General features: G+C 37.4%; 1 pseudogene; it reads right to left on the bottom strand.

Moving 5' to 3' along the window:
* Nucleotides 1-16282, bottom strand: part of LOC121295928 — a 34065-nt pseudogene extending 17783 nt beyond the window's left edge.
* Between the last annotated feature and the right edge of the window lie 7145 nt (nucleotides 16283-23427).

The following is a 23427-nucleotide window of genomic DNA, read 5'->3' as shown; positions in this document are numbered from 1 at the left end:
CATAAAGATCGTCTTACCAGCAACCAGATGCACATGCTCCTGACTCCCTCTTTTATAATCTGCCTAAATCCTCTGGAAATGGTGGCGGCTGACTGCATTCTGAGCCAATGGTGGGAAAAATCGAGCAAGTAAGCTTGAGGCAAAGATCCTGCCAAAATCAACTTATGTCTCTATCTACCTCTCGACTGTATACATGAATTTATAAATGAAACTCTCAACATGCATTTTAATCAGGACTAAGGATGTAATATGAAGAAGCAAGCTTGGTTACAACTGGAAATGTCATAAAAGCATTTGTTTTATTTGATATTTGACTATATTTATCTTAATGTATATTCTTACCACCGGGGGTAATGCCGGAAGTTCCTTAAAAAATGCACATGAGTAATAAGCTTTGTACTTGTGTATTACTTGTTCATGGAAAAATTACCATACTTTGCATACAATATTATTTTCCTAGTTCTTTCAAGACTACTGGACAATGCAAATGAGCCTTCATGCAAGTAGAATGGCATAGTGAGTGAGTAATGAAAACATATGCATGGTTTTATTTGCTTCACAGCATATACATATATTACAGATTGTATTTGAACATAACTTTCCTAACCTTAAATAACCTAACCTTATTTATCTGTATACAAAATAGTTTTCAGATGGGTTGGGTTAAGGACCACTGGAAACTACTGGTTTCTTCTTCAAGGCTCATTTAGCATAACAACATGATGGGTGTTTGAGAAATTCTTTTAAATAGGTGAAGTTTGGAAAAGAGATGGTACTGTGTAAGAAAACAAACAAGAAGACAATAAAAAGGTGAATTTATTTAATTGTGAATAAAGTCTCGTACTCTGTTTATTTAAGTTTATTTGCTAGGGATTTGAACAGTCTCGAACTAGGTCTTGTTTTCAGAGCATAAGCAAACATTTTCTAAGGGGTTTTGAAAACATGAGTCACTTTTTAAACATATGGGACTAGGTGGTATAATGGACTACTTCACCAACTCATGCTTTCTTCCCTGAGTAAACCAACTAAAAAAGTGTCAGTTAGGTCAGGATTAAGGTGCACTCACTGTGAAGGGAAGCTGTACCATGTCAGTGCTGTCATCTCGCGCCTTAAGCAATGAAATTCACAAGCACAATATTTTAAAACTCAGTACAATGTTATGAACAGCAAGACTTACTGCAGTAATGCTGGTCAAAAACTTTATTCAACATGTGTGGTTGTTTTTATGGTTCAACATTCAGAAATATCTTCATACTGAAGGTTAATATTGGCTCAAGTCACTACAAAAGGCAAGTTGCGCAATTTTCCTTCATCCACCAAATAATTGCAAAAACTATGCTGTCTGTTTATGAAACCCTGTAAGATTATACACGGCATTACGAAAAATGCAGGCACACAGAGCTCAGGGTCCGGTTACAAAGAAATACAAAGTCAAGAGATATGTTAAAAATGTTCAATCATCCAATAAACAAAACAATTAGTATGACATTAATCCACATGTTTGAGAACACTTGGCTTGTTTACATTGACTGCATATTTCATCTTGTATTTATTGTTCCCAAGGAAAAGGAACGATTAGACTGTTTTGTTGGCAAGGCAAATTGATAAGTGGCAGGGGACATTTTGGTAGACTATTTAAGTCAAATTACACACCAGATGTCCTTTATATACAGGGTGTATTCCCAGAGCAAAGATTTTCTTTAGGACATAGTTTTGGAAGGTTCTTGTCCTTTTTATACAGTTATTTGTTCTGACTGATTGTTAGGCAGTGCAGTAATCGCTCAGTGTCCTTGGGTTCCAGAAGCTATCAATGAAAACACAAAATTCTTGGATCTGGACTTTATTACTTAAAAAAAGCTTTACAGAAAAGTAAAAAGGTTTTCGACACTAATTCTCAATATAGGGGCACCCAGTGGCTCAAAACACTGTCGTTGTGTAGTGTGAGCCATGCAAGTGTAGTTCTCAATAGAGATAAGTTTCTGGCTGGGCTGCATTCGGGCTAGTTGCCCTCAGTGTGCTTCAGTGAACACTACTGCCCACTGCCCAGGTACTGCCTATTGTCCAGGTGGACATTTCCCAGGCTGAACGAAGCAGCTGATCCATTTATGCCTGTTGCCATGTTACAGTACACGTCTGAATTTAACAGTTTATTCTTATTGTTATCCATACAATGGCGCAAACAAAGAGCTGTCGGCCATAATAACACACATTTTATTTACTATGTATCTACATGTTGATTATACCAGTGACTGGGGTTTAATTATTTTTTTGTTTTATGAATTATTTTTCTGCAATTATCAGAACTAGTGGAATTAAATGTAATTAATAATTGATAATTAACCTGCATTGTTCATCAGTAATAATTTGTGTTATTTTCTGTGGCAAGGGGGTGATGACTAAGCTCAGCTGATCCTTAGGGGTAGTTACGAAAAAGGTTGCGAAACTTTGCTCTAGGGCATACATTGTGCCCATCACTCAGTATCATAATCATCCATTGATTAGTTACTCCTTACTCTTCATTATTGTTGCGTCCTTAGAGATTAAATCAGAAGTGGATGACAACTCAAAAGGGAGCACTAGCAAATGAGTTTCCTTCATAAAAACACCCATTATATTTACCTTGGAATTTTATATTTCAAATATTCAAGAAATTCATCTAATTTTTTTTTCTCTCTTGGACTATTGTGTAGACGTTTGCCTTAAATTTGCACCAATTCTTTATGTGAATGCTGTTTTTATTTATAAGGTATACATGGTACATTAGTTTTGCTGATGAGATGGCTATTCAATATCCAAGCAGCACCCACAATAATTATAGGATGATTTAGAACGAAATACCCAACATGCATTTCATTAACTCAACTGTATTATTTTTTGTTTGTTTTACGTTGTGCAAATGTAACAGAACAAGAGCTTTTAATTTGTTTGTACCTTTGTGTTGTTGTGGTTCATGGTTTTGAATTTGAATTTGAATTTATCTGATTCAAAGCGTTTTCTTTTCCAGCCAGTTGTGCTTGCAAAGCAGAGCTTTTTGAGCAGCAATTCAGCAGCAATAGAAGGTTATAAATGACATTGTTAAGCGCTGTTGTATCTTCTCAGCCAGGGTGTTAGAAACAGGCAGACAAAAAGGTTATTAATTGATGGACCTTCTAAAAGTTGGAAAAACACATTTGGGAAACCATATTGTATTGAACACCACTAAAGGGTTAATGTACAGTAATACATAGGTCTGAATGCAAACTCATACCAGTTCATAATTTGCCTGCTATTATTGTACATTTCAGCCTTGATTGGGTATAAATACTAGGGCTTGTGCTCAAGGATGCACTGCCAAAAAAATTACGTCACGCTGACAAACAAGTGTGATAAAATGAGGATCCCCTAAAATGTATGCATTGGATGTATTGGATCATAGCACTGTGAAGCCATTGATCATTGGTGCATCAAAATATCAAAATGGTACCACTGTGCCACCATTCTATGAAGGGCTCATACCATTATAGCTTCCTTTGGGTTAGCCCATAGTAGAGAACTATTGTAGTGCCACATCATTGCTATTGAGAATCATATGGTAAGGGTATACTTATAGTCCTATATATAAACACTGTTTTCTTAGATGCTGTAACCTGATTGGTCAAAACACTTGTCATATGACTTAATGTCATGTAATAGCTGGAAAACAGGCACTTAGTGATTTAATAGCAATAATGCCTTTACCATTGAGAATTACCATAATTAGAATAGAGGACAGATTCAGCAAAATAATTTGTTTAAATACAGTTGTCCACCATGATCAACCTCTTCAGCTATGTTAGTTTCTGATTGAACAGAGAAGATTAGTTCAGATATCGTGGATCCTACCAAAATTTTCATACACTGTGTTACTTGTATGTGCTCTGTGTGTTACCATTGCTGGTAGTGTCACGTGAGCTGTTCAGAGTGTTGATATGTAAGTAAATCCTGCTCGGGGCTGTAACTTCCCCCTCCATCTTGATCTCCTGCCTGTCACTCAGCAGCAAATGCACGCATCCATTCAGCAGACTCCTACTCTGTCACATGAGATTTAGGAGAGCTCCCTAAGCTAAATCTCAAAGCAATAATTGTGTGAGTTTAGTAATTATTACAGCTGTGTATAATGGTATTTAAAACACGATTCATTCATCTGAGTTTTTACATATCGGGCCTTACTCTAGTCCCACTGCAGTCAGATATCCAACAGATTACTGTGCTGTTTACAGTGCTCTCTGAAGGACAACACTGGCAGTCTCCCTGCAACCAACCGACCAGTAAAGTGAATAAGGCATTTGGATGCATTAGTCTTTAACTTTGTTTAAACTCAGCAAAGTGATTATTAGGGTTAGATGGGAATCCCATTAGGTTGGAAGAACACTATTGGAGTTGCATCTCTCTTTAGTGATTCCACTGAGATATTTACTTGTACCACTATTTACTTGTAGTATTACAGAGAAATCTCCCCTACTTTAGGTATATATACTCTGTAATTTGGTAGTTCAGGTCTTGTCTTTTATAGTATTTCATAGAAATAAGTCCAAACCAGACATTGTAATATAAGTTTATTTTATTTTTTTATTTTTTCTGAAGTTGCAGGTACATATGTTAATTACTAACACTATAGGGAATAATTGCATAATTTATAAAGTAAATAAAAATTTATATGTTCTTTAATATAACGGTACTGCAGAATAATATTATAGGTACTCAGCAACGTGGGTTGTAACAACATTACAGTTTATGGTTTCTTTTACCATTTTCAACCATATTTTTTACAAAGTTGTGCTTTCAAAATAACCATCGTGACATGAAAGAAAAACCTCTTTTCATAGGTCTGTAGACCACAACCCCTGAAGGGTGAGAAGACCGCGAAAATCAGAATTTTCCAGAAAACAAAGCATTGTAAATTGTACAAACTTTTATTTTTATTTTTATTTATTTATTTTTTTACCTATTATCCTCAAGAACATGCTGATCACTTTGAACTTTAACAAAAACCCATTAGTAAAAGTTTTCCCAGTATAAACAGTTGACCTTCTTGGGATTTTAATCCATTTGACATCCACTTACCATCATACTTGACACCCATCGTGAACTTTGCTGCAAGACTAATTGCTAAGTTCCATAAATGCAAATGGCTATGAAGTGTGTTCCGTATTTATGTATCAGACATGCTGACCATGTTTCTACATTTAGATTTCATGCTGATAAGAGCTTTTACTGTCTGTAATATCAGCCTAACTATGCTTGGTCTGCCTGCTGCTCTATCAAAATATTAATAATCTTATCATTAATGCTGAAAATGTTATTTGCTTTTTTTTGTTGTTTTGAAGATATGCTAATACAACACCATAGAGTGCAAAACATGTTCTGTTTATAAACTCAATAATGGTACATTCAGCCAAAAAGAAACTTAGTAAAATTGAAACATTTCGACATTAAGTTTTTCTTTTTTTGTGTGTTACATACTGTAACATCGGATCATCAGAAATTGGTCAGGGGTGCAATGTCGTGTTGTTTGCTGGCAAGGTTTCCAGTCGTTAGGCATTTATAGTCCTTCTCAACTGAGACAAGATTTGCTTCTTTCATTAATTTGGTATGCAATGTCAGTCTTGTCTTTTCGCAGTGCAGTTTGTGTTCCGCCCCACAAAACAATGGCTCTTGTTGCTTTAGACGGTCTCTGAAGTTAAGTTGCATTTACCAATTTCTTCTTTGTGGCCTCAGCTATGTAATCTCTTTAAACAAAGGCCAAAACTGTTCTCTCGTTTTGTACAAAGGTTCCATAGTACAACTAAAGGGGATCAAGTGATGTGAGGTTTCAGAATTATTTCATAAAAATGCTGATGGTGTCATTCTGGTGGTTGGTTGACACCACCCCTTGGACAACACTGCAGCCTTGAAACCTTAGAAAACAATCCCATACCTAGCAAAGAACTTAGGTATTGAAATATAACTACCCAGGTTTTAAATAAGAGTTGATAGAGTGACACAGTTGTTCTATAGGCTCCAGTTACTGTCGAGTGGCGTTTCCATATGTTTGCATTGCTTAAGATGTGTATCACCAGCCTTCTCTTGCTAGGTTTCCAAACACAGGCTTCTGCTCAAGATAAACTGTACGTGACTCAAGAACAGAGCTCTCTTCGGTAACACAGGGTGCTAATCCAAAGAGAAGCTTCATTTCCTGTAGATTTAGTGTATACTGTTCATACTGCGATTGGGTGTGACAAATGACAAATGTTCCACAGGAAGGTTTCATTTTCAATGTTTTTAATGCTCCCCCACCCCCACCCCCACCCCCAACAAATACCAGCACTCTTCTGTGGTGAATTATCTGAAAATTAAAGCAAACAATCTGATCTGTAATGTAATATAGAACCAGATATATGCTGTCTATAACAAATCTTTCTTTCAAAACAGCACAAAACTGCTAACTTTACAAATGGTTTTTGCAGGACAAATTAGCCCATTCAATGTTGCTTTAAAAGATTCTTCACAAGCAAGCAAGGAGCTTTAGTCAAGTTCACGGTCGTATCCGTGTCCACCCAGTGAGGAAAGAATGCATCTCCAGGATCTAAATAACTCTGCCGTAGTCAATGATATTTTCCACAACATCATAAAGATAGAGAGATAGAGAGATGAGCATAGATTAACTTGGGGCCTTGCCTTGCCTGCACCTTCCATTTTTAGAACACAGTATCAGGGGTATGCTGCAAGTACTAAAAATAGCAGCGCCCTAATCATCAGCATGGGGGTCACAGTGAAGACCAATGTCAAGACAAAATAGAAGGGCACGTATTTACGTAAAGAGCCCTTAATGATTAATGGGTAAAGCTTTCACCACTAAATAATTCAAATAGTCACATGTTTTTGTAGATATTAGTCTATTTGATTGATCTAAGAAGCAAGATTTAAAAACCTGCAGAATTTAAATAGGTGAGTGTGGCAGAGCAAAGCTCTGCCCTTTTTAAATTGGCAGGGATGGGGTTAATTTCCCCTACCTGCCTGGGTTTATTATGTTCAGGTGGCTGGGGTTGATTAGTTGATTAGCTTAATTAACGATCAATCAGCGCCCAGCCACCTGACATAAAAGGAGGCCTCTGCTTCTCATTGAGGAGGAGGGAGCTGAGGAAGCAGGTTGGTGTTTGTGGGTTTTTGTGATTTGTGAATCCAGTGAAGGCATTGACCAGCCTGGAAACCTTAATTTTGTCAGTTGTGTATTTGTATTGCTTTATTTGTGTTTAAATCCCTTTATTTTGCCCTTGAGCGCTTTCATTTTTGTTTATTTATAATAAAATAGTTAGTTTTTGAACTTCAGACTGTCTCTGGGCTTCTATCCACTTGCCAGCCTGCCACATTTGGTGTTAGAAGTGGGATAGCGCCACCTAGAGGCTCAGAGCAGTATTATTATTATTTTTTTAATTTTTGGGATACATTTTTTTTTTTTTAAATGGGGAAAGAGCAGACAGCGGCAAAGGCAGGAAAAGCAGCAGCAGCTTAAATGTAAGCTGCTGCAGCCACCGCCGGAGGACCCGGCCAGCCTCTTCCCCTGGTGTTCCTGGTGCGGGAAGGAGGACCATTGTTGGCAGTCCTGCCCAGATGTGCCACTGGCAAACTGATGTGGCCGGTGTGAGGAGGATGGCCACAACTGGGCAGGATGCCCCTACAACCAGGCCCAGGAAGAGGTGTAGTATTCACCCCGGGCATCAGGGGCCACCCCACTACCTCCAGCACCATCACCTTCACCACCGTCCTAGGAGATCTGGGACTGGTTGATGCACCCTGAGGCAGACCTCGTCCACGATCTCCCCATAGTGATCAACACGCTGTGGCGCGAGGTGGGAGAGGTGGGAGAGGAACACCACCACCTGGCGTCCTTCCCAGAGGTTGCCCTCATGGTGGTTAATTACCTGGCGGTAGACATGGGAGATGCCCTGGTCACTCTAAAAAAAAAAAGAGGGTGGAGATGCTGTCTGGAGAGCCAGAGAGGGGGGAGGAGCTGCCGCTGCTCCCAGAGCCAGAGGGGGAGGAGCTATGGCCCAAGGACGCCTGCCTTGTACCGCTCGGATGACGCATTCGCATCGCCTGGGGTTGCTGGTGTCTCCTTTTTGTTTTCTAGGCCTTCCGAGGGTCTGCTGCCACTGGGGGGGGGGGGGGGGGGGGGGGGGGGGGGTAAATTTCCCCTACCTGCCTGGGTTTATGTTCGGGTGGCTGGGGTTGATTAGCTTAATTAACGATCAATCGGCGTCCAGCCACCTGACATAAAAGGAGGCCTCTGCTTCTCCGTGAGGAGAAGGGAGCTGAGGAAGCAGGTTGGTGTTTGTGGGTTTTTGTGATTTGTGAATCCAGTGAAGGTATTGCCCAGCCTGGAAACCTTAATTTTGTAAGTTGTGTTTTTGTATTGCTTTATTTGTGTTTTAAATCCCTTTTTTGCCATTGCGCACTTTCATTTTTGTGTTTATTTATAATAAAATTGTTGCTTTTTTTTGAACTTCAGACTGTCTCTGGGCCTCTATCCACTTGCCAGCCTGCCACAAAGAGCTACAACAATTAGGACCAAAACTGTAATTTTGCTTACATTTAAAGACAAAAATCACTTAGTCTTGGGCACTGTTAAACATGTCTGTTTGCTCAAAGTCCCTTTTCTTTATTTAAACAACAGCATAGTTTAGGTTCACCACTGTTTAGATCAATGGCACACTGTGCCACCATGCAGTGACTGAATATTATAACTTTTGCTTTAGCCAAATTAAAACCATTTATGTGTTCTGTTATGTCTTGCCAACAGACAGCCATGTCAGTAGGGGTCATTCATTGACAAATAGCTTTTATCCTACAGTGATTGGAACGCATCATTTATCACCCCTGTCTTGCCCTGTCCTTCAAGCCTACCCCTCTTCATCCCCTATACAAACATCTTCTGGTTTGACATTTGTGTGTGCTTTTGTACATTTCCGACGGGTCTATTCAGAGACCCGAACGAGCTTCCTTATTGATTCCAATCTCTTCTCCCATCAGAGCCACTATTGTTTTCCCACAATGCCTTCCGTTTATGCTAGGCACAGACATGTCACTACTAGTTTCCCATCAATTTACAGAGATGTGGAGTGCTGCCATTGCATTCACATCTTTTATACAGTCTGATCGCAAAGGCTCCAAGCAAGGTAGCCAGGGTGCCTCAGCATTTTCTATAGCCACGATTTCAAGCTAGTTTCCTTAAAAAGCCTGGCAGGCCCAACATAAAAAAAAAAACAAGATGAGATCAGCTGTTGTGGTTGCTATGGCTGCTTTATGAGGCCTAGAAATAGCACCACACTCATTATAATAAACAAACAGTATAAGTAGGAGTCTAACATTGTCACTTTTGTTTTTTCTTATTTGAAGCGTCTAAGAAATGTTTGTTTCAGGGGCACAGGTTTGTGCACACATATAGGAAAATTGTATCAGCCACTGGTATATTTCAAAAATCTAAATTTATAGTTCATTCATTATAGGATTTCAAAAGGTGTGACAAATTGCAGATTATAATATATCTATTAAATGCATTACTTAAATGTGTTGTTTTTCCAATATATATATATATGATATATATATATATATATATATATTATATATATATATACTTGTACAAATATACTACTTAAAATAACCAATGAGCAGGCTCAATAATGCCATGAAATCAGTCGCTCAAAATATTCTAGCATAATACACACAAACAAACATAAAAGCAGACACAAACAATAACGTGCCAACTCAGTTATCAGATGTACAGTATGGAGTCCAAATCTGATTTTGGGGCCACAAACTATAACACCTTTTAAAGTGGGAGTAGCTAACATAATAAAACTGTCATGTGCTTCCATTAGCTAGCTACAGGTCTCAAATATACAGTTTTGTAAGAAACAAACATTTATTTTAAAACATGATATCCTGTATCAGACTAGGCTAAAGAAAGTTCTCCTTTTGCTTGCTGATTAACTCTGTTTATTGTTTATTGAGTTCATTAACCAGGATAGAGCTATAATAAGGCTCGGAGGATACAGATAGAGCACTGCCATGGGTCACTGGCATTAGCGTGGTACTGTACAAGATGGCTCACTCCGTTGAACCATTCGATTGAAGATCACTTGGTCAGGAGGTGCATAAAGAGCTCTGGCAGAGTTTTGAACCTTGGAGAGGAAAGAAGTTCTTTTATCATTTCTAATCCTTTCTTTCACCGTGAAATCTAATTGAAGAAGCTTAAGATGTCATATGACAAGCCATACACAGACACACTTAACTAATCAAGCAAGCTCATTTTGTGAAATATAACTTGTTAAATTATTGTTCAAACAATTCAGTGTTCTGAATACATTAAGTATGTCAGATCTGCAAGGTAGACTCGTTTATATCTTTAAACAGATACTTACTGCAGTGTGCTAAATTAGGTTTCGAAATTCTTCGAAAGTATACAGTTCATACTCGTCGTAGACCGATTATACGTTGGCTAATAAGACGTGTACGACTCGTTTACATGCTAAAAAATCTATATTAAACTCAAAAAGTCGAAAATTTCAGCTTTGGAGTTAGTCCAAGTCAAGATTTGATTTTATGATATGTAACCCCAGACAAATCCTATAACTAGATTTCAAATACTTTTTGAAAATCGACAGGTCAAATAATTGTATTAACGGCTGGAAATTTGATTAATAATATAAAACTTCCATTTGTTTTTAATTTTCTAGTAGACTCTCGACCTTTTTTTTTTTCTATAACAAACGGCGTAGTCATTTCACCGTCGCATTGCGTACTGTTATAGACAATAATATACTATATATATATATATATATATATATATATATATATATATACTTATATAGAGAATATATCTATTATATATATATATAATATATATCCTCTATATATTGTCCACTAGGAGCTGACGCTTGCTGCGAACCTAAATGATGTCTGCAGTGTTGAGAACTTTGACAATCGGGACGAAACTACAACATGACTGTAGCTGATGCCGTACATGGAATTTTGCTGCTCTTCACTCCGTAGGTTGTCACCTAAAATCACAGAAGTCACATAAAAAAAATACCCATTTACCTCTAGTTAACTTTTTTCTGGGTAAACCGGTCCAACCATGTTTTTGCCAAAATTTTTGTACACAACAACAAAATACAACTACAAATATTTTTCGGAACATGCCTCACTTAAGACTCCAGTCGTATGTCAGAGCTCTCAGTGAGCAGCAGGTGAAAGTTACTGAGCCCTTGAGATTCCAGAGTGTAATTGTTGGAGTGAATGTGTTCACCTGCGGAGTACCATCCTCTTCAGCAACTTGGAGTATGTTAAAAATGAAGCTTCTGACATTACCAGCACAAGCTAACAAGTGATAATTAGATCAAATTATCAGGCAGGACATGCCTGGCATGGCTTCAGAAACAGCTGGGAGATTGTTGGGCTGAGTATTTCAGAGGGGGCAAGGCTAAGGTGACCAAGTAATCCATCACATTTAGTGTGAGGGACAGCTTGACGGTTTGGTTTCTCTGCACTGTGCTATTGCAACTATTTTGTGTCGAATGTTTTGTATTTACTTACAAACTGCTCAAATACGAAATTCTGAAAGTGCATCAGTGTAGCAAATAGAAGCATAGAAACGAGTATGTGTAAAGCTGTACACTAAAAAAAACAATTATTCATCTACAGTGAGAGAGAGAGAGAGAGAGAGAGAGAGAGAGAGAGAGAGAGAGAGAGAATTGTTTAAATTACTGTATTTAATGTCATAACTTGTAAGAACGTTTTTTCAAACAGATAATGTAAAATCAACTGTTACCTTGACAATAAACCTATCTATCTATATATATAATATATATAGAGATATAGATATATATATATATATATATATATATATATATATAATATATATATAGACCAATATGATAAACACATACTAAATTGTTCATTATTTTTTTAATCTCTAGAGAGGACCACTTATCGTCCTCAAACCAGTTTCTCTGTATCCTCACTATGTCAGTCAGTTGGTTATTTAACAACATAAATTGGTAACTGTAAATGAATGAGATCCAGTACAATTAAAGTCATTCATCTGGCATTGAATGCAAATATGTTTCACCCCTGGGAATCCTGCTGGAGTAATACATGTCATTTCAAACTGGTAGTTATTTAGAGCATGAGTGAAATGAATCAAAGAGCTCACACCCCACATGTCTGGACAACAATCTGTGTTATAAATATAACGTGTCTTTTACAGCAGGGTGGTCCGAGTAAAGCAACACAGAGCTTCCTTCTACTAATTTTGGGTGTAAACGGTGTACTGGTTACAAAACTCTTGGTGTGGCTGCTTCATTATTGCAGGTACAGACAATGTTTGCAAATGTTGCAATTGTGTAAGTATGTAATGGTGTCGATAGTAAATTCACTGCAGAGAAATGGAAACTGGCAAGTTGGACGGATCACATTATGGGCATTTTAACCCTTTCAACCCACAAATATTTTTTCAATGAGGTGCATGAAACATAGTTTAAAATTTACTGACAAACTGCATCTGGACATCCAAATTTTTCATCATAATACTTGAGTCACTCTCAAATGTATTTTAACAAGAAATCATTTGGAGAGCCACTCAATCCCTTGTGTACCTTAAGGGGTTCACTTTCTTTTAATGTTATATTCGGATGCATTTACCATAGTTTGCCATGTTTTTTTTTATGTGCTTTATCATTTATCTCTAGGCTTTACAATGTTTGCCTATGCTTTACCATGCTTTCACTGTGTGTTATTACACTTTTGCAATAGGAAACTGTTATAAGGGGTTATATGGTGCTGATCACAAAAAGGGAGCCTACAGACACTGAACAGCTAATGAAGGACATTAAACCAAATTTCCAATGTCATTCCTGATACTTATTCATAAGAGTTTCCAGATAGACTCTCGTGGAAAGGGCATAATCCCCCTCCTTTTCTAGTTGAAGATGTTTATTTTTGGAAGGCAGTTTGAGATTAAATGTGTGTGAGTCTTGGTGCTCACCCCCTGCAGCTGTTCCACGCAGCAATGAAACACAAGCGCATGGCCATGATCTTCTGAGGAGGCGAGTGCTGTAAGTCAAATAGTTTTTTTTTCTCGTCTCCTCCGAGTGAAAAGATCGACTGCTGTTAAACAGCAACGCATGCAGCCACTGTAGCCAGCCAGCTGCTTCCTGTCGAAGGGTTATTTATTTACTTGAATTTTTTATACAGGAAAAGATCAGTGAGATTAAAAGTCTCGTTTGCAGGATGCAACTGTGAGGTTTTTTCAAAAAAGGCTATTTTTTATCACCCTAAAACCTTACACTAACAAAAACGTTCTATAAATCCTATGAGTCCAGCACTTCCATTGACTACGTATGTCCCAAATGTTCAGTTTTGAAAGAAACTAATTTCAGAGAAAACATGTATTTTCATTTGAAAACATCTGGTAATAGATTCATTTATATAAATATTGTTTGCAAGTCCTGCTTTCAAGTAGTCTTGTATTTCCTTCAATATGGCATGAAGCAAATACTTTAAAGGCATTTTAGTAACACAATTAACCAATTTGCTGTGGGATTCAATATTTTATTGTTGGTTCTTTGGGACTAGATAATGTCCATACAGTTTGTCCATTATTATAAAATGAAAAAGGAGCTTGGAAAACTTGATATGTGCAACACATTTAAACAAGTCCACTGTCAGTTGACAGTGCAGCTTCCATATGGGTTATATCAGTCTCTTTGCCATCAAGTGCAGTTAAGTGGACAGGACTGCTTGAGAGTTATTTTGGCCATCATATTTACCACTCTCACTTTACAGCCTGACTTCAGGATCAGTGGGAGCTAAAAACAGAAAAGTGAAAAGCCTGCAGGCAAACAGCCATTGCAGGGATATTATTCTGTCTTTACTGCTAGCGAACAAGGGCTGAATGCCTTCCCCTTTCTCCCCTAAAATAAGAGCAGCTGTCTATTCCTAGATGAAGTATTAATAAAAGACAAAAAGGAACATGTTTCAGAATTCCCGTATAAAAATGTAGGATGCAAGCAACGTGAAAGATCATATGACCACGCAACCACTATTGTGAAGTGTTACCAACATACTGCAGTTCGAAAATAATGTATTCATATTTTTAAAATGGCACACTCAAGACTCTCAGAAAGGACAAGGCCTGAGAAATAAAATTCAGTCTCTGCTTTAATGTCAGGCAGCAATTTGTCAGATTTAATGTCCCATGACAAAGCGCTTTTAAAACTCATTGTTGGTTCCTCTGCTTGGTCCCAGCCAAGCAGTGTGTATAGGCCAGATTGTATTGCTATTCTTTAGCTGACTTTACTTTAGCCTTGGCAGTGGTAGGCCCAGGCTTTTACTTAGATAGGCCCAGGCTCATTTTGGTCCCTGGCCCTGTGCAAAACAAATGCAAAATTAATTTTCTCTGTAGTGATGTGAGGAGAGAAAAGGAGATGACTTCATCACAAATAAGTTTCCATGGCAATGTGGTCAGCTGTTGCCATGGCATGGGTTAAATGGCGCTTTGGTGTGAAAGAGTAAATAAAAAACACATAGTCAGCCATTTGTCAGCTATCTTGCCTTTGTTTGAGTCAAACACAGTGTCTTTGTTCAGCTCATAGAAATATGTTACTTGGATACCATATGATCATTTGTTACCTCATAGAAGAGGAGTTTGTAAAAGGATCAGAGAATGGTAATTGGTCTTTTCAGATTCCATTGTACTCACTTAGCTTTGAGCCTTTTCTGTGCTTTGAGAAATACCCTTTTTTAATCTGCCATTCACGTTTGTGGTCTAGTTTGGGCTAATTAAAAATATTACATACCAACACAGTGTTATGCCATGAGTAACAATCACCAAAGAAGGAATGAGAGAAGTTAGATCAACTGAAGAGGATTATTAGTTAAGTATCAGAAATGAAGTTAGTATACTTATTTCTGAATTTATATTCCCTTTTTTTTAATTAAATTTGTATTATACGAAAGCCCCCCCAAAAAACAAGCAACCATGTTTAAAAGTGTATTCTGGGCTGTCGTGCTTTTGGTCAAGTTTGTGTGCATGATATTATTGCTTGATATAATAGCTATTAGTGCCCTTTGATGGGTGTGTCTACTGTATAGTCTGTATGACAAGAAGTGTGGTTAACCAGAAGATTATCCATTTCTTCTGTTCCAGGAACACGTTCCTGAGCTTGTGTGCCTAAGTTGGAATCAGTCTGTTCCCACATACAGTACAGTATTCACTAGTCATGTATGCCTCTTGTCTGGATTCAAACCAGGTCAGATTAGTTAGTTGTTTACCCAACCTCATACCAAGCACACAACTGATATAATTGCTTGACAGAGACCCAGGACGGAATAGCGGGCAATGTTCAGGACAGCATTTAGGTATACTCAGAGTTGTCATTGTCTCATAATCTTTTTTGAAGAAATAAATATATTTTTATTAAGTTGAAGGCATGAATTTAAAAATAATATGTTACCCTTGATGTATGTTAATAAGCTAGTATTTGAAGTGAAAAAGGCTGTAGATTTATCTCCCTTTAACTATCCCAGAGAAAGTGATATTTGATCTTCTACAATATGTGAGCCCCTGTGGATCAAAAACGAAATGTTATCTCCGTATTGATTTTCTCTCATCCTAGTGACTTGTGCATAAGCACTGCCAGCCTTTGAGTTCTTAAACCTTCTGATTACTGTTTGGACAGAGCTAATGCGTCAGCTGCTGTTTTCTTAAGTTGATCCAAGGCATCTGATACAGCACCATGTGACCTTCCTCTCCAGAAACTCCAATGCGCTGAGATTAAGGGTTCCCTTTTGGGATGGCCTATTCCTGCCTCAGTTTACAGTTTCAGAGTGTTCCTGATAAATTGAGTTTCTTCAGAAAAAAAGCCCAAGTCCTTTGGAGATTACCACTAGGATTTGGAATACTCCACATATAATTGATATGAATTCACATTGGGCTGTCACATGACTTCCAGGCTGGCATTATATGCTCTTGGGATTACACTGCAGGGAATGGTCAGTTTCATTTCAAAGGACTTTCATGTCATGCAAAGAGCAATATTCATATTCAAGCAAAAATACCTTCTTATACCAAGAAAATAATGTGCATATAATGTATAATAATGCTTTTACCTGGTAAAAGCATGGCCGTGTGAGGGAAGCACAGGCTGCTGTCCTGGGTGTTGCATTGGCTCTGGTGCTCTCGTAGGTTAGATAGGCAAAACCAGAAGGGACTGCTTCTCCTCATTGCGCTACAGCGGACACCTAGTGAGTACCCAGTGAGCTCAGGTGGACACCTGCTGACCTTTGTCCTCCAGAGGCTGGTAGCTCACTGACATTCGCTCTCGAGTTCCTGGGTGTAGAAGCTGGCTTGGTCGTGGGATTGGAGGACGTCCAAAGAACTTTCAGTTCTCCAGAGCTGTGTGGGGAATTTTTAACTATTGCTAGGTTGACTTGCCTGTGTTAGATGCAACGAACCCCATGATGTGAATAAAGTCAGGATTTTAAGTGAGTTCCATGTTGTTATAATGATGTTTTCTGTTTTTAGTTAATGTACAGGTTTTAATCTTGATATTTTCATTAATCAATGAATCAGTTGAAAGAAACACTTTAAAGCATAAAGCAGTTTCAGTTATAATACACAAAACAATATAAGCACACATACTCTTAAAGATTGTTTGCTCTTCATAGCTGAATCTGTACAGAATCACATAAAGATGCACTTTGTTGTGCTAATGAGGGTGTGTAAGAAAGAGTCTTGAAGTGAGGCCTTGTGGTTTCTGGCAGTAACACATTGTCCTGCCGATGGTATATTTTTGTGTTGTATATCATTTATACAACATGAAGAATGCGAAAGGTCAACCAGTTCAAGAGTCTGGGCACTTTTCACTGTATTTTGTACTGGCCAATCCTAAAATAGTCAACACTAATCAGAGGACCTATTGACTCCAATCTTCTTTTGGGGGGGGGACCATAGTAGACATTAGAATTTGCCCTCCTCGGTCTAATTACAGAGCGCCTACAACATAGATGTCTCTTATTAGTCTCTGTAAACTAGAACAAGCCCAGGTCCTGCTGTTTATTGACCCTCATAAATACACTTTTACAGGATTTTAATTGACAGCAGGAGAATGGTATGAAGTCGTTTTGCTTTAGCTTGAGCCCAGTTGTGGCTACAATTGGAGGAAGGTGGAAGAGAAACAATCAGAATGATTCCAACCCTGCCGCCGCGCAGCTGTTGTGAGTGCCTCGCTCTCCACAGGAAAACCCAATCCACTTTATTAGATCATTAAATAGGCACTAGGCCTCTGTTTCTCAATTGTCCCCCGGGGGTTGGAAATGGGTCATGAATCACGCAAAGACGGGACAGTGTTACAGAATGGAATCATCTTGTCGAAGCCGCCCCTCAGCCAAGTTGATTGCTCAGTGGAAGTGTATGTTTTAGAATCCTAAGCTTGTTATGTTGTAGTTCACACCCTAATGTATTTGACTACCAGTATTTTCTATATTAACCACAGGTTCAGTGATTTGTTCAAACCCTTTTGTTAGATCTCTCATTAAGGTGTAGTTTTACCACAGGCAGCCCGGACAGCACTGGTTTGACAAGCCAGGTCTACAAGGTGCTTAAAGAGTCCTGGACGGACCATTCCTTAATGTTTACAGTCCCTATCCCTCCGGGAAATTGGGGGGCCCAGATGCCTGTTCAACTGAATGGTTCATGTTTGTTACTCTTGAAACTGAAAATCAGTGTGCAGCCTTGGAAAAAACCTTATCAGCCCTCTATCAAAGTCTATCAGATCTGTTATCCTTACTCGCAGAAACTGAAACTGAGATAGAGCTTTACAGTTTGCAGAGATTTACATGTCAGAGATTTGGATAATACTTGAATAGGTCATTTGAGAGACATCCCATGTATAGAAGTGTATCTGTGATTATCAATCCAATATTTTGTCTCAGCGTAAAACCTAGTTTGTAATCAACAATCATACTGTAGACAAATATACTGTCAAAATGCTTATAACTCTGCTATAAAAGACAGTCCTGAGATGTATTTTATCAAGATTTTTTTTAGACCCATGTTGCAGAAAATGATCTGTTGAGCACAATTGCCAGTTACTAAACTAAAATGGTTTGAAACTAAACAGGAACAGAACTAGTGACTATTTAATGCTTTTGAGTTTTCACTGGTCAAGTATAGCAACTTTCCCTGATTCAAGCTACAATAAACCAGCTGAAAATAAACTTGTCCTTCTGTGCCTTTATGCCCAATCCTATCTGGGAATAAACAAATATTCCGTAGATACTTTTCGTCTCGCCATGGCTTGATACTGATGCTTGGCTCTGCTTTCACTATTAGTTTTTCTTACCCTTCCCATTATTGTGATTTTACCATGGTAAGCTGCCATAAACTTCATCCATATGATAAAATTTAAAAGAAGTGATTGACATTCACAATCCCGTTTTTAAAAAGTGATTACTATATACAGTAGGTTGGGTAAATAGGTTGTAAGGAGTTTCTTTAGTGTTACTGAACCCATTACAAGGGAAGCAGGCACAACAGCTTTACCATAGGACAATGAATACTAAACTCATGTAGGCTGCAAGAATTCCTATTGAATAACTGTGTTTGTGTTGAAGAGTGCTGCACTATGTCGCGCCACGTTCTGACACACAATATTTCATTGATTCCCTAAATGAGGGGAAAGGCTTTGTAAGTGGTTTCTTGAGTCAACAAATTCCTCTCATTCCACAATTTCCCAAAGCAGTTCAAATGCCACTTTTGTGCATGGATGCAGCCTGCCATGGCCACAAGCACTTCAGTCAAGAAGGCTCCAGCAGTCTGCAATCTCATAGTTTTCAATGTGAAACAGAAGTCAAAACCTAGCTTTTCATTGTTCCTTGCAAATAATGACATCTGAAATATCTACCAATAATTCAAATGCATTTACATGTTTGAAAGACCTTATTCTGGTAACAATACTGTAGCACATAATGGTGCAAATAGGCTCATGTGCTTCTGTGTAGTGGATGCATCTATATTTGAAATAAGCTTGCAGGACTTTTGCAGTACAGAGTTGAAGAGAAGGACATCTATTAGTAATACACCTACAATGCTTTCATATTGTTTTTTGTATACCTTTTATATGTACTTATACTTGTCACAGAGGACAATTAAAAGAATATATATATATATATATATATATATATATATATATATATATATTTCAATTAGGAAAATACAGTGGGATCCAATTGTATCACGTACAAGGTACAAATATTTATGGTTTTGGATGCCTCTTCTAACTTTTCTAAGCAATGCTTAACAAAATGTGCCACTTTTAGGATTGCATATTTTCAACCACAGATCTTGTAAAACTATTTCCACTGCCAAACTTAAGTTGTAGATTTGCCAACTCGACTTACACTATGAGATGCTATTTAAAAGAATAGCAACTTGAGAACAAATCATTGTGCAATGCTGCAATATCATTTTCAGATTTAAATCACTGAAACTAAGTGACCTTGCTTGAAAGGGAAAACGCCAAGGTTTTAGAAAGCGGTGATGGTATTGTAGCTCAATGGGGCCAACCTCATTCTGGATGGGCCAGTATAAAGATTTGTAGTGTTGCATAAAAGCATAGTGAAAGCATGTTATAGCACAGACAAATGTGGTATATGATATAGTATATTGTATAAAATGCAAGCTAAAGCAAATCAAATACATTCTTTGAGCGTTGGATAAAAGTTGCAGTAGTGCAGATTAACCGTAGTAGATGTTTATAAAGTTCATCATGATATCATATTAAAATTAGTACAAGATCTGTGATCAGTCAGACCTCACTGAACTGTTTGAAAGAAGATTGGAGCATCAGGATTCCATTATAGGTGCAGGTCATTTTATTTTAGTTTGATTACGTCTCCCCTGCCATGGTTAATTGAAAAATAATTTGAAAGTCTTAATTTCTCCATTTCTGTTGCAGGATACACCTGGACACAAGAGATTACGTCTCATCATATCTATCGTGAATACATAATTTAAATTGTTTCATTCTGACATCTTTGAAAAGATCATCATCATTAGTAGGGCAACAGAAATAACTTTGCCTGACAGCAGTATTTCAGTCAGACCTGTCATTTCTAGCCTCTGATTGCCATGAAATACTTCATGTCTAAATTATATATAATTATGGCTGAAATGTCTTAACTTCTTATGATCACAGACTTTCCTTTCAATTTTTAAACACGCTAAATTTATACAGCCATTTTAGATTGATGTATATTGAAAAAAGGGGAGATAATTTTTTCCAAATGCTATACTGATTACATTCCACAACCCCTATACAGCTTATATTTTTAATATGCATATCAAGTGTCTTCTGGAATGTGTTAGAAATATACATTTGAAACCACACGAGGCACATTACTTGTTTTCCCTACAGTCTGGAATCCCATTTCTTTGGATTTCTGGATCTTTGGTTACTGAGTAAAGCGTAAATTATTACGAATAACATTGTGAGAAGGAATGTGTGGTTCAAGTTCTTCCTAAACCATTGGATTGGGATGGCCATAGAAGATGCCTGAAATCTGTTATAAAAAAAAGACCATTTGCACACAATCTTGTCATGGTGGAGAGGTGCATCGTCTTGAAAGTAGACATCACTAAATAAATAGATAGCTAGATATAGCAGCTGACTCTTTTTATAAAAATATATATTTAAAGTCCTGTGTCATATATAAGGAAGATGGTTTTAACTGCTTTATCAAAGTTCAGGACATTTCAGACAATACATCCTTCCTCAACTGAAAGCAGTGCAATAGGCGTTGATTTTCAAATGTACTTCTCTGTCTATCTATCTATCTATCTATCTATCTATCTATCTATCTATCTATCTATATATGTGTGTGTGTCACCGATATCACACAACATATGTGTCACAGCTATACACGTACATAGATATATATATATATATATATATATATATATATATATATATATATATATATATATATATATTACATATATATATATATATATATATCTATATATATATATATATATATATATAGATATATATAGATCTATATATATATATATATATATATATATAATCTTATCCAAGGGCTATCATTCTGTTTTAACTCCACTGCTGACTGGCAAGTCATGCTTGGTTACCATGAGAACTCTATTTGTATTTCACAATCTTTATAGCTGCCAGTTGTTAACTTGTCAGATTGGGTCACACAATTTCAGCAGGTACACATTTGCCATGCCCCTGCCATGTGGTGAGAGATCCGCATTCCACTGAACAATTTTCCACTTTATTACATATTTTAATGTGCGTTGGAGAAGTGCCTGACTGCTTTCAATGTCTGACTAACTGATGGACAAATCACTTCTCCCAACCAGAACCTATTCAGACCAAACGTTGTAGTGACTTATATGAAGAAAAATGTGTGAAATATGGAGGATAGTAGTGGAGCATGTGAAAATAATAATGTTTAAAGCTGCAGTGTCCTGCAACAATCATGTTACATTTATTCTGTACACACTCCTAATCAGAAACAAGACCTCGTTGGCAGGCCAGTTTGTTTACATGCCCAATGGAAGCTTCAGAAACAGGTAAACATCTACTCATTGGTAAACTCAGTGAACTAAACAAACATTGTCCAACCATGGAAATTATGGCTATAATACATAATTTTCAAACATGTATAGGCCATGACAGCCTTTACCAACTCTCTCTGTCTATACAGTGTATACATTGAGTAGGTGGTGCTAGAACTGAAAAGCCTCAGTGGTACATGATTTCAATGGAATTAGGATTGCTGTTCAGTGCTAACTTTACAAACTCACAGCAGCTCAAAGCCAAGTCAGATTTGGAGAAAATGATCATACCTCAATAAATCAGGATGATTACAAACAACATACATGAAAAACAGACTGCAATTACAGTACAGAGTTTATACAACTGTAGGCCATTTGATAGTTTTTGAATGGTTACATCTTGTGCAAGTGCTGCAATTTAGAAAGGGTGCTGTTTATCCTAAGATAAAGCAATGTGATGTCTGTAATGGCTCTAGCAATTGCTGTTGCAAATTAAAGTTCAATCAGTAAACCCACACTGCTGCATGTGCTTCTCTACAGGGCAAGGTCGTTAGATGCTTCCTGCTAGGAAGCTGTGTCCTGTGTTAAGTGCTGATATTTGTCCTGATTAAAGGAGGCAGTACACTTACAAAGACAAAAGGCCAGATTAGCCACAGTACATTTTGCTTTAGTCTACCATTTAGTTCCCAAAGGAACTGATTGTGTTTCAGCAGTGAAAACAAACACTGTGCTGTCACAATGCTAAATCATGCTGATAAGTTGTTGTTGCTCTTTTCTTTTTTTTAACTTTGCTTCAGAAAGAAAATGGTACTTCATATGCTTAATGTGCCACAATGAGAACAATTTAAAGGAACTAAAGTGACAGAAATAAATATTTTTCAATGTCTGTTATAAGTGACTCTGCATATAATGCACAGTTCACAGCCTACCTCTGTAAAGTGCTTTGTAATGGTGGTCCACTATGAAAGGCGCTATATAAAAATAAAGATACTATTATTATTATATACCACATTTGGTCTGAGAATATTAAAACAAAAACCTCTTTGTACCTTGTAATATCCAGAACTTACTATAAACTGTTTTTTGTTTCTTTTGTATGAATCCAATGATATTTTCAATAACCCCTGCAGCCGTGTTACTCATAATTAGGGATTCTGTTCTATGTTAATTTCCCTTTTCTGGGTTTATTTAGAGCCATTCCACAGCTTTTTGCAGTTGGCCACAAATATTTGTTAATTTGGGCTTTTATATTGTATAACATCCAGATAGTAAATTGACCAATTCTTTCTGGTATTGCCTAAGAGAACAACTCAAATTTGTATTTGTTTATTTAGCAAACACCTTTATCCAAAGCGACTTACAAAGACTAAGGTGTGTGAATTTACATCGGCTGCAGAGTCACTTACAATAGTCTCCCCGGAAAGACAGAGCACAAGGAGGTTAAGTGACTTGCTCAGGATCACACAATGAGGGAGTGGTTGAGCCAGGATTTGAACCGGGACCCTCCTGGTTACAAGCCCTTTTCTTTAACCACTGGATCACACAGCCTACTATGAAAAAAATAGCACTAACTGCAAAAGAAAATATAGTTTAAAAAAGTATATAGAAAAATCATGTTGAAGCATAGTAATTCAAAAGTACAGTAAACCATATTAGAAGCTAGACAGAACTTGAGAAACTAATACAAGCAAACTCAATGGCCACTACAAAGGATGTTAATTGATTCAAAGTGTTACACAGGCTTCAGTAGCACAATGCTTTACCTATGTTCATAAGTGCACAGCGTA

Source organism: Polyodon spathula, chromosome 20, assembly GCF_017654505.1.
Source record: "Polyodon spathula isolate WHYD16114869_AA chromosome 20, ASM1765450v1, whole genome shotgun sequence".
Lineage (NCBI taxonomy): Eukaryota > Metazoa > Chordata > Actinopteri > Acipenseriformes > Polyodontidae > Polyodon > Polyodon spathula.
The sequence above is the reverse complement of the archived record's forward strand: the minus strand, read 5'-3'. Positions and strand labels throughout refer to the sequence as shown.